General features: G+C 39.6%; 1 pseudogene; it reads right to left on the minus strand.

Moving 5' to 3' along the window:
* LOC149228701 (glycosyltransferase family 92 protein At1g27200-like) overlaps positions 1-17,235 on the minus strand; it is a 67,268-nt pseudogene extending 50,033 nt beyond the window's left edge.
* Between the last annotated feature and the right edge of the window lie 3,479 nt (positions 17,236-20,714).

Here is a 20,714-nt window from a genome sequence, read left to right on the forward strand (position 1 = left end):
AAAAGATCAAGCGGTTCTCTCAAGTATTATTTTATACTTTTTCGGGCTTGGGAGACACAAATTTACGAAAAAGGTCAACCCTGGAGTTTTCTTAAGTTTTTTCAGACTCTCTAAAATTGAAAAATGTCGAGTTTCTCCTATACTGGACTTGTTAAAATTTCACAGTAAGGGACCCGTTCAATTACAAACAGGAACGAACCACTCCTTATTAGGGTTCGAATTTAAACTAAGTTGGAGTCATCCGAATGATGAGCTTATAATCAAGCAAATGTTATCCTCCTCAAGCTTTTCAAAAATAAAGAGGTACTTGCCATAAATGGTGGGGGAAAAGAGAGAAAAATGAGTCTGTTTGTCATACTTCATAACCGCTCTTGAACACGACACTTTTATTCACCTGGGTTGGGAAATCCTTTGCCTAACAGTTGATCAAACCACATTGAAAGTCTTCAGCCGGTTTCTGGGTATTAACTTTGGGTCAATTGTCACCAAGCCATCTGTCGTGTCCTTATGTGTTCAAGAGGTCACTGCTAATAAGCCATTCATCTGCAAAATATCTGTCATCCATCTTGACCATCCCTGAGTCAGTCCTTGCAACTAAATTTCTTCAACTTGATCTATGATTTCATGTTGTGGGCTTGCCTACGACGGATCACTTTCTATCGACTTCCTCTACAACAGGTCATTCCTCCTCTATCTAAAAGGATCACTTTCTATCGACTTCAGCTCATTATCTAGAAATCATCAGTACCTTGGGATTTGCATGCCTCAATGGCAGGTTTCTCGCCTTTGATGACAGGTTGCATCATTGAGTTTCGATCAAAGGATTCCGTGACATGTTCGACATCAACACATTTATTCACATTTCATGGATTGTACTGAGTACTTTGAGAGCCATTGACATCACTGGTGGTTTCTCTCACACTTGTTAACAGTTTACATCAATGACTGGTAATCAAGTGGTTTCTACCATGTTCGACATCAACACATTCATTCGCATGGATAGAATCGTACTGTTTCGGGAAGTAGAAATGAAGACCCTGGATCTAGTTTCCACAATCCAGGCTGCGAGGAATTTTGTATTCATTATATAATGGACTATTCATAAACAGATGGCTGCATCCATACTATGTCCACATGAGTCTATACTTGTGATGCTTTACAATATCATTCCTATATCAGAGCAGTAGTTAGTTTTCTAAGTTAGTTTTGATCTGAGTATGGGAATGCCTACCTCAGTGATGATTTGATCTCATATATATATCTTGCATTGAATGTTTTTACAGGTTCCAACCAGGCTCTCCACAAGATGATCCTCGAAATGATAAAGTACTTCACTCTTCCTAAATGATAAATTAAATCCTCATCTACTACAAACTTCGCACTTTAGGGGGAAATCTGTTACACAAAAATATCGTCACCATGATTATTTGCAGTCAATATGGGTCTATCATCACTTGTACTATCCTCTTAAGCAAGTCTCAGACCTCAGCTCTTCAAGTCAAGCTTTGAAAATAAGAGAAAGACATTAAAAATCAATGAAACTCTGGTTCCGCACTTTCTCTCATTGTCACTTGCGGTCCCGCACCTTTTATTTACAAAAACTGCGGACCTGCCCGCTCTATCCCTAAAGGTGTGGGTGCGGACCCCTGTGATAGTCAACAGGGCGCAAGTTTATTCTAAAAAACTCACTTTGGGTTAATTCTAGATGATTCTAGAAGGAATTTTGACGTGGATTGGCCACTCTTAGGTGGTTCATGCATCCCAAAAGAGAAGGAGCTAATCCCTTGATGAGAGGAGCTATCCCTTTGAAGGAGGACCTAGTAACCTCCCTCCATTGCACTATAAATTCAGGCATTGGGCTGGTTGCTAAGGAGGTTAGAATATGAACATTTTTGAGGGTAAATGCTGGTGAAATTAAGACTTACTAGTTGAGCTTAAGAGGAGATATCACATACCTTTTTGGCTTCATTGGGAAGTGAGTGAAACTTGTCAAAGTAGAGGAGACTTCTTGTTGGACCCTGGGAGGAGCTTGTACAGCGTCAAGGCACAGGTTGTAAAGTTCTTCTTCTTTTGAATTAATACAATCAAACTCATTTTTCTCAACAAGTATCTCAAGTTATTTGTTTCATGGACTCCTTGACTTTCATGTTGAATATGTTTTATGATATTGGCTTTTCAGGTGCTATTTAATTTGTTTGCTTGTTTGTGTTTGCATATTCGCGACAAAGGAGCTCATTTGGATCGAAGAAGCGAGGGCATCCACAAATTTGCGTTGGACCTAAGGTAGGCCCTAAAAACACTTGTTTGCCTTTGTTTATTAAAGCATATTTAGAGAAAGATAGTGTCTGGTTGGTTTGCTTGTCATTAGGTCTTCTTTAGATTCTAGGAAGGTCTATCTTGTCCGCAAGATCGACTTATTCCGTGTGACACCAACTATTTACCAACTAAAAAACTAATTGGGAGAAGTATAAATAGACTTGTATGGGAAGGCCTAAAGGAGGGGAAGAGATAGAGTTATTATACTAAGATTATCCCTGACTAAGTTTGATGAATCCCTGTGCCTCATTCACTTCCTCAAACTTCCGAAAACCCTTGTTTCCTTGATTATAGATATTCTCCCTCTTGCTTGAGATATCATGGTGTTGGTTATGGAAGAAGACTATTGAAGGCTAGGATAGGACGAATCCAGAGGATGGTTCCACTTGGAGCCGGAAGAAGAAGACTCAGGTGAATTCTCTCCATGTTATTTATAGCTTACTGCAATAAAAGAAATGTTGTCTTGTTTCCGAAATTAACTTTGTTTATGCATCAAATTATGTTTTAATTCATATATGAATGTTGTTTTGATGTATGATCAATCATTTGCTTATATGATGTAAAGTCAAATTTTGTGAATATGCTTTACTTCTATACTACTATGTATGTTTGAATCGAATGATTTTCAGGTCTAAATAACATCGGGAGTTGCAGAAGGTATGAACCCTGTGGGACCTACTCGAACGAAGGAAATTTGGGTACGATCGCTCTTACGTAGTTTGATTATATAAGAATTTTTCCTGAGTTGTATGAGTGTTTCTTGTTGTAGTTTTCTTATGCTCTGTTGGGGTTCTAACCCAAAGCCCTACGGTACTTATTCCCGTAACACTTACTTCATTTGACCAAGTTTCTTGTTTTTTTTTACTAAGAATCTGATTAAGTTTGATTGTAGAAATGGATTATTTGACAGTAGAAATGACCGCAGGTTGACCACAAAATTTCAACCACTAGTACAAGTTGACCGTAGGGGTCAACTGTAATTTTGAAGTTGCCCAACCCAAAATTTGACCAGAATTGACTATTTTCAAGGTTTGACCAACATTGACTAAGTTGGAGCTTTGACCAAGTTTGACTAGTATCTTAGATTTTGGCATAGGTTCTAGATTATTCTAAATTTTAAATATAATTGAAGCATAATTACTCCTAAGAATAAAATATGTTGGGTTTTTCCTAAGGTTTGTTTTCCGAGGGCAAATTTGCTACCTCTTTTGATCATACTATTTTCATCGCATTACTATTGATATTTCTTGTTTGTAACTGCATAATGATATATGTGACATACGATAACTTGATTGGAAATCATTGGAAAGTAATTATCAAATCAGAAGATCAATTTCTACTATGCATTATTCTAGAAAATTCAACATGGTATCAGATCCTTGTTGAAAATAGCAATGAAAAAGTTAGCCTACGAGACAAGTGTTCAACAACTTAACTATTCCTTTGATATGTTACCAAGTGTTCTCAAGCTTTAGAAGGAAGCCATTATAGAGTCAGAGGGAGCTAAGGAGAAAATATATGTCTCTGGTCTCTCAGGCACTATAACAAGTGGTAGAAATATTTGGTTAGTGGATACTGATGCCTCTAGGCACATGACTAGTTTTTTATATGCTCTCTCAGGCTTGACAAGAGGAGAAACACAACTACCATGAGGAGGCAGCCCTAAATAAGGCTAAGTTTCTTATATTGTTTGATCAATCGTTGGTCTATGTTTATGGTAACTTTCCCTAGAGTGGGATGGAGTGTGCCCTAGTTTGGGCCGCAGCAAGGAAGAGACCTATATAAGCCGATTTGGGAGAGTTTGTCTGTGCTAGAGAGACTAAGGATTTTGAGGGCATAGGTAGAACTATTAAGGTATATTGATAATTGAAGGTGGAAATATTCTTTGTGAGTTTTTTATCAATATTTGGCAAGGTATCCAGTCATATCAATCCTCTTAAATTCCAATAGGTCCCCAAAACGTGTACCTATCCTAGCATCCCATGATATGGACTTGCAATTCTTAGCACAATCCAATTGGTCATCTATGAGTCTTTTTTGAGAGTTTGAAACAAAAATTTACAAAACTAATGGTGACAATTCAGAGCACCCCTGTATATAATTTAGGAAGATAGGCCATCTCCACCAGTTTCATGCATTACCCAAATAAGATCGAATTTGGAAGCAAAAGATCCATGATGTTTCAAACTTATTGAAGACTTCCATTCCTGGCCAACAATGTGTTGTTCCTCTAGTTTATTTTAAAAGTTACCATAGTGTCATTTTGATTCAATCACTTCAAAACCTAAGCATCTTGGTAGTTCACCAAAAAAATTATATAAGAAATTTCTCTTGAAATAAGAGGAAATTTCAAGAAATTTCAAAGATTGTTATATGCCTTAGATCAAATCTTTTGTAATCTCCCTGATAGAATGTGGAATGAAATTAGGAAGTCCAAGAGTAGACTTTTTTGATGCGAGCTTGTGTTAACCCTTTGAATGAAGAAACCCTAGCTCTTACAGTTCATGCAAGGAAGAAAGCAACATACATTAGCAGTTGATGTTAAGGATGAGAATGAGCATCCACCTTAGAGGAAGACAAAGGTATCTAATCTTGATAATAATGTGGAAAAGATCAAGAGGGAGTTGATGATTCCCTACAATCCTTAACAGATTCTTTCTTGATTAAAAGATAAGTACTACATATCATTGTCTCTTGATTATCAATTTTTTATTCCTTGGTCGGCCTCTTGTCGTAGTATTATTTTCTTGGTTATAATTGTTTCTTCAATGGCCTCTTCAATAATATTTTCAGTTACATCATGAAGGCTATCAAGGAAATTATTCATGTAGTAAATGGAAACATCAAGAAGTACAAGGTGTTGAAATCATAGTGTAGCTAGGACTAGAATAGTGTTTTACAATTGATAACTATTTTTAATGATACAATCAATTATTTATTTCCACTTCAATCATTAAGTAGCTATACATGAAAATTTTCAACCATTCAATTATTCAATAAGATCAGTAAATAGAGGTCACAGACAATGAATAGTAAACAAGAGACACCCAGAATTAGGCTCACAGCCAAGGCAAAACCCACAAAGGGGAAACCAAACCAAATTTTTTTCCTTATGAGAGATAACTTTTCTCCATCAAAATTACATCAATAATATTCCAACAAATCAAAAGTTGACCTCAATAAAATATTAGTCAAATTCAGTCAACAAGGAGAGAAAAATCGTCTCCAACTCAACTATAATAGTCTTCTCAATAAGGCCAAAATTCAGCCCTTAGGTCACTATAATAAGAGGCCGAAATTTAGTCTTGAATTCTCCATAGAAAATTCAACACATTGGTCAACGAAACTTGGTCAAACCCACATTTAAGTCACTTGGTCAACTTAGGTCAATGTCATATTGTAGAAGAGAAAATATCAGTCTTAAGAATCAACAAACTTCTGAGGTATGTGGCCTTCCAAGGAGATTCGATATGAGGTAAAATAGATGCCAATATACTCAAGACAAAATATAGTTGACCTAGTCACCAAGAGAAATTCAACGCATAAGAAATGGAGGTATTCTTTTCCTTCACATTTGTGGATATGTTCTCTAAAGATTGCAAAATGAACTTGATGAAATTTGATGCAATTGATGCTACAAATGAGTGCAATCAATGCCATATATATATATATATATATAGTGTATGTGTGTGTGTGTGTTCTATGTGAGCTAATTAGCCTTAATGGGGCTCACTTAAGGATCTCATTAGACCAACTTGTAGGATGACAAAAGTAATTTTTTCCTTCAATTTTTTCAATGAAAAATGTCCACCATAGCTACATAAATTTTCAACACTCCCTCTTAGCTAGGGAGGTAGTTTTTCATTCTCTCTCAATATCAATCTTCCTGACAAATTCATAGGTCTCACAACCCAAAGCCTAAGGAAGATAACATAATCCAAGTCTCTCTCTCTCTCAAACTCATCATAATGAAATATACCTAGCATCCATCGAAAAGCATCTCCCCCACCACGAGGTATTACAACACATAGCCTAAGGGAGAAATCAACAATGCATATATTTGACCACAATTTCTCATGGCACACATCCTACATGAGGAATCAACAATATAACTCCTGGACCACAAGGCCTCACAATACACATCCTACAAGAGGGACCAACAATACAATTCTCGGACCACAAGGTCTTACGATACATAGCCTACAGGAGGGATCAACAATACATCTCCTAGACCACAAGGTCTCATGGCACACAACCTATAGGAGGGATGAAAAATACACCTCTTAGACCACAAGGTCTCATGGTACACAACCAACATGAGGAATAAAAAATACATCTCCCATACCACAAGGTCTCACGGAACATAACCTACAGGAGATGGTCTAGAATGTGATTCTATGTAATCAGTGCTCCCTCTCTCTCAAAGAGGGGTTCTCAACAACTCCATTTTGTTATCTAAAATAGACAAACTTTATCTGGGACAATGAATTTGTCAATACATCGGCAACATGCTCACCATTAGGAACATATTTGAGCCTCAAAACTCCTCTCTGGACAATATTTCATAGGTAGTGGTATTTGATTTCAATATGCTTTTATCTGCCATAGAACACTTGGTTCTTATATAGCTTCACACAACTTTTATTATCACAATATATGATAGTCTGCTCCAACATTTGATCAAACAAATCAGAGAATATTTTTTGAAACCATATAGCCTCACAACATGTAGCACTAGAAGCAATTTATTTAAATTTAGTTGTACTCATAGTAATAAAGGTTTCTTTTCTGCTATACCAAGAAACCATAGTGAAACCCAGGATAAAATAGTATCTAGAGGTGCTCTTTCTATCATTAGAGCTACCAACCCAATCAGCATCAGAGAAATCATACATTTTTCATTCCCCATTGGAAGCATTCATCATACCATACTCAATGATACCTCATAAGTATCTCAATATGTGTTTAGATACAATCCAATGTACATGACAAGGCTCAACCAATAATTGGCTCAATGTATTCAACACATAAAAAATATCAGGCCTGGTGTTCACAAGATAATTGAGCGAGCCAATCAATTTTCTACATATAGGATTAATCAACTTAGATTCACTATCCCATATATTCTTAAAACTTTTCACCATAGGATTGTCCATGGACTTGCAGTGCATCATGAAAAATATTTGAAGAATCATAACAATGCACTTACCTTGGCATAAAAAGATTCCATCAGGCTTTTTCCAAATTCCAATCCCAAATAGTAATGCATGAGGCCAAGATCCTTCATCTAAAATTCAAAAACTAGCTCCCTCTTGCACTGGACAATCAGTACTTCAACTCCTGTCAGAAAAAATCATCTACATACAATAGAAATATCATGGGTTCACCTTCAACAACTTTGAAATCTAAAGTTAGATCAGCACCACTTTTCTTGAAGACAAGACTCAATTGGTAACCATCAAGGACTTCTTCAACTTACAAACATGTTTCTATCTGTCATGGACCTCAAACCCTTGAGGTTGTTCAATATAGACTTCTTCTTCAATGACCCCATTCAGAAAAGGTATTTTGACATCCATTTAATGTAACTTCCAACCTATAATAGATGAAAGAGAAATAATGTATTTAATAGATGCATACCATGCAATAGGAGAAATGGTGTCGTCATAATCCTCTCCCTCTTTCTGGGAGAATCAACGAGCCACAAATCTAGCCTTGTATTTTTCCACACTTCCATCAATAGTGTCTTTTATCTTGTAGATCCATTTTGAATATACAACGGACTTCCTTTAAGGTCTAGGCACGATTTCCCAAACATCGTTCTTCAATATGGAATGATATTCTTCAGTCATCACATATTTCCATACTTGTTCTTCAATAGCTTCTTCATAGGAAGACAGTTCAGACTCAATGATATTGCACATCAAGGTTGTATAACCAGAATACTTATTTGGCTTCTTGATTTCCCTGAAAATTCCTTGAGAAGTAGCATGAGCTTTAGCTTCCTTTAATGTTTTCTCTAACCAGGTAGGTCTCTTTATTGTCTCAACTATAGAAGCTTTTGTAGATTCAACATGTTCATGATCAATGTCTTCTTTATGTGGGGCTTCATTCAAAGGTTCAAGTTCTTTATATCTGGATTCCACATTCTTTGGGGCTACTTGTACTTCATCATCAAAGTCCAAGTGTGAACCCTTTAACTTCTAGAATGTAGCATCCTCATAAAAAATAACATCTTTGCAAGTCTCAATATATCATTGCCATGGAATATATACCCTAAAGGACTTTGAATTCTCATTGTAGCCAACAAAGGTATCCTTATTTCTTGATGGTTCAAACTTCAACATTTTTTCTTTGGGACCATGAACAAAAAATAGACAACCAAAGATTCTTAAAGGTTCAACATTTGGTATCTCACCTGTAAATATTTCTTTGAGATTCTTATAAACCAATATTCGATGTGGGCGTATATTTTGAATGTATATAACAATCCTTGTAGCTTCTCTCCAAAGAAACACAGGTAACTCTTGGTCACGAAGCATGGATTTAATAGCTTCCACTATGGTTTTATTATCTATTTCAGCTGTCCCATTTTTTTTAGGGTAGTAGGGAACTATCAACTCCCTCTAAGTCCAGCATCACTGTAGAAATCAATCAATTCATTTGATACATATTCCCCACCATTATCAGACCTTAGAGTCTTGATTCTTCTCCTTGTATGATTTTCAACTTGCACTTTGAAGTCATGAAACTTTTAAAGCACTTGATCCTTGATCATGAGGAGATATATCCAAGTTTTGTGAGAATAATCATCATAAAATATACATAGTACAAGCATCCACCCAAGGTTTTATCAGGCATGGACCCATAAACATCAGAATGCACAAGATCCAGTATTCCTTTATATATCCTATCACTACTAGTGCATCTTCCCTTAACATTTTTCCTAATGGCACATCCTTTGGATAGTCCATCAGGATATATTTTAAGTTCAGGGGCACCTTTAACAAAATATTTCAATCTACCCAAAGCTTTATAATGCATATGAGTGTACCTTATATGCCAAATTTCACTCATTTTTGTAGTGTTGTGTAGAAGAGCTTGGTATGAATGACCAAGGAGATGATATAATCCTCTAAATCGTACCCCAATGACTTCAGCGGATTCAAAGGATGCATTTTTCTTCCATACTAAGACTTGTCCATCAACAAAAGAAACTTTATATCCTTTGTCTTATAGAGATGATATGGACAATAGATTCTTCTTTAAACCAAGAACATATAAAATGTTTTTAATAGATACATTACCTCTGGATTCCAATTGGAAGGATGACGTACCAATGCCCTTAACTTCATATTTTCCATTATCTCCAATGTCTACCTTTTGAGAAATATTATTTTTAATTGTTGGAATGAAAGAGTCATCAGGGAGAAAAGACCCTGGGTTCGGGCACAGAGGACCAAAAATGGTCTAGTGTAGTCTAGGACAATGCTGACATTTTCACCTTACCTAAAGGGTAAGGAGTCTCACCCGAGACATGCCACAACCGGAAGTAAGAAAGGTTCAGCATGGGGTCAAGGGAACACCAACTGAGGCATCATCCAAGAACAAAATTATATCCACTACATGCAAAACAAAGATATATCATAGCATTGATTACATAAGAACTACTAAATACATGCATTTGATGGAACAATTAATTTTTTTTAGAAACTCATCACACAAAGGGATCCATACACATCATGATTTGCAACCAATCTAGCTTTCTTTCCATTAACTTAATAATAAAATAGTACAACATGTCTTTATCATTCACCACAAGAAACTACAAGGAATACCCGAATCAGATCCATGAGTTTGATCTCAACCTCAAGGGCCCAGTTCACATGGACTCCTGCGTCCTGCTACCCATCTACCACAACTAGATATCTGCTGCCAGCTCCAACAGCCTTGCCCACTATCCCATTCAACAACCAACCTCTCTTCTTTTCTGGCCCTCTGCTTTTATATTCCTTTTTGTCGCCTGAACTGACAGTTCTTGCTTAGCTTATCTTTCACTTTCCCACCCACTCAGCTACCTTTGTCTTCTACTGCCACCTTGTCGCAACTCTTGTGCAATTGCCTATTCTTGCCTTGTTGTTCAGTTGACTCCTTCGCAAGCTAATCGTTGTTGCAACTCGCTTCCTTCTCATCCTTCAGTCAGCCAAAATTGGTCAAAACCTTTTCAAAATTAAACGAAGGTCGCAACAGGCCCCGACCACAATCCTTTGACTCGTCCCCGATTCAATTCATTTCGACCTTGATGATTTCTGTTGGTATTTCCATTGGTTCTATGGGTGGAGGTTGTACTGTCAACTGTGCTGGTTCTACTGATGGTTTCTCTAGTGCTTCTTTTGCCTTGGCCATTGCTTGTAAAGTGGCATCTGTCTCTACTATACTTTCCTGCCTCTGAGGGTCCCCCATTCCAAACGAAGGCTCCAACTCTAGAACAGTGGTCGTGGCCTGCTGCTTGAACTCTCTGTATCTTTGAATGGTAGTGTCCCATTGGGCGAGGATTGTGTTAACACGTTGAGTGAATGCCTTGGCCGATTTCGACGTTAACTCTGTGGGCCACTAGTTTTGTAGGTCACTCCATTATTGTTCGTTGGAGTCACACACCTCCTTCAAGGTCAGAACCTGTATCCGCTCCAGTGATTTCAGATCTCTGATTACCTTCTTTGTCTTTGCAGACTCCTCCTCAATATGATCAACTTGGGCTTGAATGGCATCAATCTAATCGTTGATCTGCTGTAGTTGGGAGGGGTCAATATAGTCCTTTGTGTTGGAAAATAGGATCTGTATTTTCTCTCTCATTGGATAAACCAAGTGATTCTTCAGCACCAGGCTTCCTGTCCATTCATGGACTTTGTTCATTAGAGCGTAGCCGTCGGTGAGGGCATCTACTAAGGTCTATTTCTTTGCTTATACTTCGGCAATTTTTCCCTCGACCATTCTCGTGTAGATCTCCACTGGGTCTAGCAGTGTGGATATCACTGTCTCCGAATTCTTAATCATGTTGCTATTGGTAGCTACCAAGTTCGACAATGCCACCTGGATGTGATCACAACATTTTACCAGCGTGCACTTCGTGATGTTCGCTGGCGCCTCTGTGTTTGCCTCAATGATTGTTGGCCACAATGTTCAGAACCACTACATGATTTGATCAGCCTGGGCTTGCAAATCTGAATTTTCTTGCCGCAGGTGGTCACGCTCTTTTGTTACTTCCTGAAACTGCCTTGCTCACTGTTCATGTTCCTTGGCCAAATCCTCATGGATCCTTTCAGCCCTGTGCATTGCTTGTTGTATAAATGTAAATAACTAGGCCGACGACCAGTGCTAGAGTGTGTTAGCCTACATTATATTGGGTTCAGGGAACTGTTGTTAGATGGGTAAGCCACTGGCGATGGATTTGTCGAAGTGGGATGTAGGCGAATGAGCTTTTTGTGAATGCAGAGTGAATTGTGAGTGGGTGGAATGATGCTAGGTTTTGGGACTACTGTGAGCTTTATTAGGAAAGGTGGCAGCTATGATTCAATCCTGGCTTCCTACAAAATAGTATCTAGGCTTCTCCCTTGCGGTGGGTTTGACCCAAGTGTTGGTGATGCAAGTGATTTTGGTTGTGTTCCATTAACAGGAGTGGTTCCCTCTATCCGCCCAGCTAATTTAACTTTCATTTCCACAATAGTCTTTCACCGGTCTTCTGGGAGGGTCTCTGATAGGGTTGCAAAGGTGGAGGCTGTGTGTGGGGAAGACTCCCGCAACTGAGGTTAAGCAGTGGAAATGGAGGGGACCTCCTCAACTATGGGGGCTGTAGAGACTGAAAACTTGATCTCGCCAGTAAGGTTGACAATCGAGGCTGGTGCGACAGTTTTCGGCGTTTTGGTAGCTAGATTGCAGACAACTTGTTTTTTCTTTGGCTTGAGGACTGTTGGCTGGGAGGGGATACTCCAGTGGGGAGTTTCATGGCTAGTGGGGTTGTTATAATAGGATAAAACATGGTAGATCCCTAAAATTGGGCAGGGTAATTTCTCTCACCTGATTCGAAATTGACAATTATTCGTCTAAGTTCGAACATCTTCTCCTCCATTTAAAGCACCATTGGTTGGATTTCATCATCGGGTGGCCACTTCCTACTGCTCTCTGCCACATCTCCCCCTTGCGCCTATTACTTCAAGGCTCCAAAAAGATAGTTTCATTTCCCGTCTGTGATTTCACAAGACTTTCCCAGCCATGATCCCACCTCTTTGTGCAATGCTTCTACCATTAGTACAAACCTTTGTGGCCTCATCTTAAAGGTATTTGGTTGGACACACTGCGGCCTCAGGTAGGTGTGCACATGTTAGGACCCGAACTAGAGTTCTTCTGAGAATTCATTTAGCAGAGTCTTTGGTATCCTCTTCATTGACCTTATGGTCACCAGCATCTACTCGTACCAATCCTCGAAAGCTATTTCATTTATCTCCTTCGTACTGGGGTCGCCTGATGCCCTTCATGGGTCGTAAAAAAGTTCCATCGGTTGGCCTTCAATGACGGTCACCAATTCCCTCTCCTTCAAGGGCCTCCACTTCCAAATTTCCAACGACATCAAAATGTACCCAAACACGAAATTGGTACCCCACGTGTACACATCTTCACAAGCTTCAAATAGCTCGTTTAGAACAAAGGTGGACCAGTTCAGTACCTCTCCCAGGAAACAATGTCCTGCCACTGAAATGACATCCAACGTGTATTCATTCTTCATAAAGTGACACATTGTTTTGCCTGCTATGAGGTTGCAGGCAAACCTGATGTCGACCTTGTTTATTATATCCAGCTTCGCTCCTCTCCCACCCCGCTCAAACCCATATCTAGCATAGATATTATCCTCAGACTGATTCTTGGCTCTCTTAGTGCCTGTCTAGAATGCTAAACTAACTGTTTTCCCTCCCATGAACAACCCTGTTAGTTGACTAATATCCTCCACATGGATGGGATACTCCTTCTCCAACCAGAGTGATCCTCCGTGCATCTTGCTCGCCAAAAGTTTGGTACACTGCATTTCAGTGAATTGGGTGTCGAACACAGGTAAACTCATCAAATGGATTAATGTCGATCTCTGTAGCTCCTTAAAATCCTCCCTAGCCCTGAAGATCTTGGTGCCATCCTCCTTCTGGAAATCCTCCGCATAAACTTCTCTTTTCATGGTTGGGAACTGGAAATAGTCTGTAAAATCATTGTCGATCAAATTCACCTTGTCATATTTGCCATACAGGTTTTAGACCACTGCAATCCTTTCATCTAATGTGTCCTATGGGATGGATACAATTCCTTTCACCATCTCCTTTCGCCTGTGATAAACAATATACATGTGAGGTTTCCTACTTTGTCTCTGCAACTATTCTTTAGAGTGTCTCTATAATTATTCTGCTATCTGTGATTGAAGTTCTGGAATTCCCTTCATTATCCTACATATTTAAATAGCCAGACCTGACATGATTTTTCCTAACTGACTAGAACTTAGCAACTAATTACTCTGAAAACTTTCCCGTGTTCTATCTATACCTTGCCTCCATCGGCCGACCTAAACGTGACGACCATGACATGGGCTGCGAAAGTACAAAGTGGGATGCATGGCATATTTATTTTTCGATGATGGGGTTATTTATTAACTAATTTTGTACTTAATGGGAAAATATTTTGCGGCTCCTAATTTGACAATTTTGTTATTGGTTATTTAATATGGAAATGACTATCGGTACAGCAGAAAGGATGGGTACAATGTGTGATCATAATGTCTGGAAAAAGTGCATGCCTACATGTACCTTACTAACAGGGGATTACATGTGTGACTAATAACTCTACCTCTTCTTCTCCCCCCCAACTACAAATGGGTTGTGGCGTGCTGAAATTGTTGCCACAACCTTATTGTCCTTTTGCTAATTTTTATGACATGACTAGACTTAACCTAGTGGCCATTTTTATTTTATTTTATGCATTGTAGAATGGATTCAGGTGTGTAGCATTCACCAATCCATGTATTATTACTCCATCCAGTTGCGCGAGATTTAATGCTCCCAAATATTTCATTTTTGTGACTATAAACGAGCCTAACCAGTGCATCTACACTTTCCCTAGGAATTTCTGGAACTTGTTGTCATATAGGAGTTCCTGTTCCCCTATTCCAAAATGATTCTTCCTAATGTGCCTATCATGCTAAGATTTTTTCCTTCTCTTCTCCACTGACTAATGAAACTCGGCCAAGAAGCAAATTTCGTCAAATTCCAACAGTTGATCCAGTCTGTCCCGCAATGCTATGTTGTCTGTCATTCATATGGCTTTAGATATGAAAATACTTGGTAATATAAATTCTGCTGGAACCACAAATTCTCTTCCATATACTAGTTGAAACAGAGATTTCTTATGAATTCTCTTTACTTTTGTCCTGTATGCCCATATATTTGTGGGTATTCTTTCATCCCAATCGTCCCTGTTGGCCAACACAACCTTTGTTAGCCCTTTCTCCAGAATTTTGTTGAATACTTCCACTGCATTGTCGGCCTATGGGTGATAAGGGCTACTCTTTTTATGATGAACCATGAAGGTCTTCAACAAATTCTCAATGGTTTCATTTAGAAAGTGCATTCCCTAGTCGCTTGTGAGGCTCCTCGGGCATCCAAACCTTGAGACTATGTCCTCGGAAATCAACCGTGCAATTGTTTCCTCCCACCGAGTGAGGTATTTTGTTGTTGTTATTATGTATCTCACTCACGAGTGCCTCTCCAATGGAATAATGGTTCCAATGAAATCTACTGCCCATTTATCAAAGATTTTCGTTGTGTGGACATGGTGTAGGGGCAACTCATCTCATCATGAAGGCTTTCTGACCCTTTGACAAATATCGCAGGTCTTAGAAAATTCTTTAGAATATTTATGAATAGTTTGCCACCAGAGTCTTGCGTGTAGTATCTTTCTTGTGGTGGCTTTACCTCCCACATGGCCTCCTACAATCCTCGTGTGACATTCCCATAACACATCATTTATTTCATGCTGGAGGAAGCAACACCTTAGTATTTGATCTAAGCCCATATTATAGAGGTGTCCTGTGATCAGCTGGTAATATGCTACCCTTACTACCAAGTGTCATCGCTGTGCTGCCTTATATCCTTATGGGCAATGACCCATTGTCAATAATGTGGTGATCTCTTCTAGGTGTTCTAGGATTGCCTCTATTCTGAATAAGTCGGCATCTGGCAACTGATCATCCACTGCTCCTTCATTCTCCCTTGTCTCTAGTCATGGGAGGTGGTTTGGTCCCACATTCAATCTGTCGGGTTTTATGGCCACCTCAAAAGTGAATTCCTATAACGCCAATAGCCATCGGCATATTCTCCCTTCTAGTACTGGCTTGTCTACCAAGTATTTGAGTGCAGAATGGTCTGTAAAGAATATGAATGGTGCGACCAATAAATAATTCCTAAACCTTTGGAGAGAATAAACCATTATCAAGGCTTCTCTTTCGGTTGTTGTGTAGTTTCTCTCCATAGTTGACAAATTTCTGCTAGCATAGTACACCGGGTGGTCCATATTCTTCTCCCCTGGCTGCAATAAGACCGCTTCTAATGCTATACCTGACATGTCGATGTGCACATGGAACATTTTATTCCAATCGGGATATATGAGTATTGGTGCGCTTACCAGTATTTCCTTTAACTTATTCAGAGTTGTCTGACAATCCTCAATCCAAACGAACTCGTCTATTTTCTTCAGAAATTTGTCCAATGGGGCTGTGATTGATGCATAGTTTCTGATGAATCATCAGTAGTACCCCATGTGACCTATAGTATATCTTAGTTGTTTTATGTTGCATGGTGGTTCCATGTGGATGATTGTCGCAACCTTCACTGGGTCTACATATACTCCATCCTTGCAGACGATATGGCCTAGTAGTAATCCAAATGAGATTGTGAAGATACATTTCTTGAGGTTTAAAGAAATCTACAATTGCCTGCACCTTTCAAAAATTAATCTTAATAAGCTGGTGTGTTGTTTTAACAAAATATACACTGTCCAGTCATCCATGTACACCTCTAGAAATTTGTGAATATAGTCTCGAAATGCAGTTATGACAATCCTTGAGAAGATTGCTGGTGCATTCTTTAGTGGGAATGAAATTACATTTTATGCATATGACCCCCACTCAATAGTGAATGTTTCTTTTCTTTTATCCTCCTCAGCTATTCGAACTTGGTGGTACCCCGAAAATCCATCTGTGAAAAAATATGCTTCATTCCCTGCCACATTGTCTAGCACTTCATCACTTAAAGGCATCAGGAACGGGTCATGCACACATGCATTGTTAAGGCTTCTATAATCAACACATATTCTAATCTTGGTTGCATCCTTCTTGTTCTGTATGACTATCAAGATTATCTATTCAACTTCATCTGCCGAAAATATGATTCCTGCTTCTAACATTTTGTCGATCTCTTTCCTAACTTTCTCCTTCACCCTTGGGTTTAATCTGTACGGTGTTTGCTTTATCGGTCGGGCATCTAGTATTAATACAATCTTCATTTCCCCTATATTTCCTTTTATCCCCTTCAACTCTACTATTGAGGCTGGGAATAAGCCTTGATATTCCTACAGTAGGTCAAAAATATCTTTTGTGGTCTGTTCATCCCAATAGTCTCCCACAAATGTTATTTTGGGCTTTTCCTCCATCCCAAAATTTTGTTTCCTTAGTTTCACTGGTAGAAGGTGGGCACCTCTTATTGAGGGGCTTTCCCAGATGTACCTCTCTCCTTCTGTTTCCCTGAAGGTTAGGTGTATCAGTCCATCCAACCCATCCTCCTCTAGTTTTTCTTCCACCTTTTCGTAGGTCGCATATCCTGGCGACTCCATGTCGTACAGATATTGCAGAAAATTTTCTTCTGGCCCTCCTTCAACCAATGGCTATGGGGTGACCAGAACCCACTTTATAGCCTAGAGTGCCTTTGTCATGAATGATTAGTTACTTCTGAATGAAAATTTTCTAACAAATTGTACCTCCAAAGCATCCCAATATGTCTTCCACCGATGGAGCTCCTCTTGTACACACCAAGATCGGGGGACACTTCCAAGGGTATGTATAAATGTGTGTACCCATCGGTCCTTCAACATTCCTTTGCTCTTCCACTTGGTTATGAAATCTTTGATGTGCTTCTCGAGACTTGAATACCCTCGGTACTTTTCCTTATCCTGTGGCTAATATTTCTCTTGGGAAAATCTATCCTTCATGGCTTGCTTGATGCTCATCCAGTCTCTTAGTGCATTGTGGTGCACCTTCCACCATCTTGTCGGTGTTTCCATGAGGGAGATATCAAGAAAGGGAATATTTTTATCCTCCATTCTTTCTTGGTCTATCCAGTTGCAAAAGGAATCCACTTGTTCAAGGCCATAATATTTGGGATAGTTTCCCATCACCGTTCCTATCCAATTTACTCGGGTTACCATTGCACATCGTCTAGTATTTAGTTCATACCCACCTTGTTTCCATGCATCCCATACATCTTCTAAGCCAGTCTTTGAGCTTTGGATACTTCTACAGCTAATGGAACCTCCTACCGTGGGATTTATATAATCTTCCCTCTTCCCCGTTATGAGCGAGTAAAGTTGGTCTAGCATTCCTAGTTCATCCCTATCATCTACTAGCTCTGTGAACCTAGGTCCTTGATAGGGGTCCAAGGGTTGGATCACCCTTAATCCTTTTGCTTCAAACATCATCAGTTCTTTCTTTAGGTCGATGACAGTATAGTTTTCTTAGGCCCAATCGATCCCAAGGAGTGCTAGGTATGGGTCCTTATCCCCCATGATGTCAATAACCTCAAATTCAGTGTGTGTCTTCACCCCTGCTACATCGAATTCCATGTTCTCCAACCTCCCAATGGGCAGTATACAGTAATGATTTTCCATCCTTAGTTGAGTTGGTGAGTATTTCAGTTGTGGCTTCCCCATTGCCTTCCATGTTTTTCTAGGTAGGATGTTTACATCCGATCCCAAGTCTAACATTGTGTCCTTTATCTGGAATCTTGTAACCTGCTCATTTATTCGGAACTCTTTTCCACTTCTCCTTTTGTTCCATTTCAATCTTCTGGAGTTCTTTTCTAGCAAATCTGTGAGTGATCGCTCCACTTCCCCTTCTTCTATGGATACCACAACTCCTTCAACATGCCTTCATCCTCAACAATCTTTAGGAATAGTTTAAACCATTCTTCAATCGTCTAACAGCGCTCAAGCAAGTGATCCTACCATTTCCGATTGTCTCTTTTCTCAGTCATCTCGTCAAGCATCTTAGCTACCTCATGATAATATTTCCTTTGGCATTCAGGTTGATATACATTCTATGGATATGTTGCTTTAACAATCAAGGGTGGGTCCATTATGCTATGATCCTCCCTTGTCCTCTTTCCTCCTCAGGTGACTATATTAATATTGGTTGTGGGAATACTGTCATTGGTCCATGGTTCAACATTAACCAGGTTATCCCCCCTATACCTAGTCCTTTCTTCCCACTTTGTAATGAATTTTGAACAATCCTCCATGGCATGGGTATTAATCTTGCATTGTGAGCACCAAGGTCTCCTAGGGAGTGGGCATGCCCCTCCTAGTCACAATTGTAACACCTCATGGGCCCTCTTCCTCTAGCTCTCCCTCCTCGCCCATTTCCTCCTCATCCTCCTCGATTAGACTCATTAATTTTGAACGTAGATATGTCTAGCCATTCTGCTAGAGCATCCACTACTCTGCATTGATCAATGTGATGCATTGTAGATTCATCGAACTCATAGTAGTTGTTATTGGGGACGTTGGAGTATTCCTGTAGTATCAGGTACATCCACAGAAGGTTTCTGTATGCTCTACATATTTCATAAAATTCTAGGCTATTCCTTCCTGGGAAAGCTCCTTGCACTCTTATAGCCACAACTCCTGCGGTCGGTGGAGCCCTTGATGACCCTACGAATCCCCCTAGATGATTAGTCCCTCACAACCTGGGGCACTCTGTCACAATGTGCCCTTCCACTATGCAGTGGGTGCACCATAAATTGACTTTGGCTGGTCGTACTAGCTAAAGATCCTTCACCTTCTCCGTTAACATTGTGATCTGGTTCTAGAGACCCATGATCGATGGATCTTGCAAGCTCATCTCTCCCCTGTATTCATGAGGATACCCAGCCATGGCCTCTATTTGGGATGCTTGCTCCAACCATCTTGGAGCGTTCCAATTTTCTGTTGCGTCAACAACGTTCTAGTTAGGGGAAAGAGTGCCTTGATAAACTAGTCCCGCTAGTGATTTGGGTCCAGGGTGTAACTCAATTTTGCGATGGCATCCTTAAGACTTTGCATGAACTCCTAGGCCATCTCACCCTCCTTTTTCTTAATTTCCAATAGCTCCGATAGCCCCTTCTGGTCTGTTTGTGGTACTTTAAATTCCTACACAAATCCTCTCTTGATATCATCTTGATATCATGGGGTTCTAGTTCTACTCTGCCCACTTTATAAACCAACACAAAGCCCTCTCCCTCAATGTGGTCTAGAATTCCATTGTCCTGATATTGTCTAGAGTCTGACATACTCTCCAAATAGCCTCATAGAGATACCAATGTTTCTCCACATCCTCATTTCCCCTTCCCGCAAATTCTGGATATCATGTATAAGACCCTGCCATATTGACTTTGGGTGCAAGATAATAGCACAAACCCTTTGTTCCTAGGCTACTGCGATCCCTGAAATCCTAAGTTACTGATATTGCTGGCTCCTTTGTTGCTCCCAATATTAAAATTAGTTTTGTATTTCTCATGTGCACTATGTTCTTGTACTGCCTTGGCTAAGCTAATAACAAATTCCTCTAGATTGTAATAAGGTACCAGGGGAAGATCAGGGGAAACGCCACTGTCTTGGGGGTATTGTTGATGATTCTTAATCGATGGCTCTCCTTCGTTAAATAAACTCCTCATCGCATCACTCGTGTCTTCTTCTCTTTCCTCTCTATGCCCACTCAACCTCTGCTCTTGTGATCCACCTTTCGCAACCTGTAGGGAAGGTCCCTCTTCATTCCTCTGACTCCTACATCTCTCGTCACCACTCTAGCTCTACCCAACATATTCCTCTCCTCCCTCCTTGACTCAGGGTTTTCCCATCACCACTCCTACTTGGTGGGGGCCCATCCTCCTCTTCCCCAGAGTCTTAATCACTCTCCTCTACCACTTATTTGCTAGTAGTGCTCTCCTCTATGCTTTGAAATCTATAGCTTTCTTCAACTCTTCTAAATCCATCCCTTCAGAAGCATTTCTATTCCTCAACTGGTAGCATTCCCCCCTCTATGTCCTTCCCCTTGTACTGGG

The sequence above is a fragment of the Pinus tabuliformis genome, chromosome J, assembly GCF_031772625.1.
Source record: "Pinus tabuliformis cultivar Carrire ecotype Pingquan chromosome J, CPIR1, whole genome shotgun sequence".
NCBI lineage: Eukaryota > Viridiplantae > Streptophyta > Pinopsida > Pinales > Pinaceae > Pinus > Pinus tabuliformis.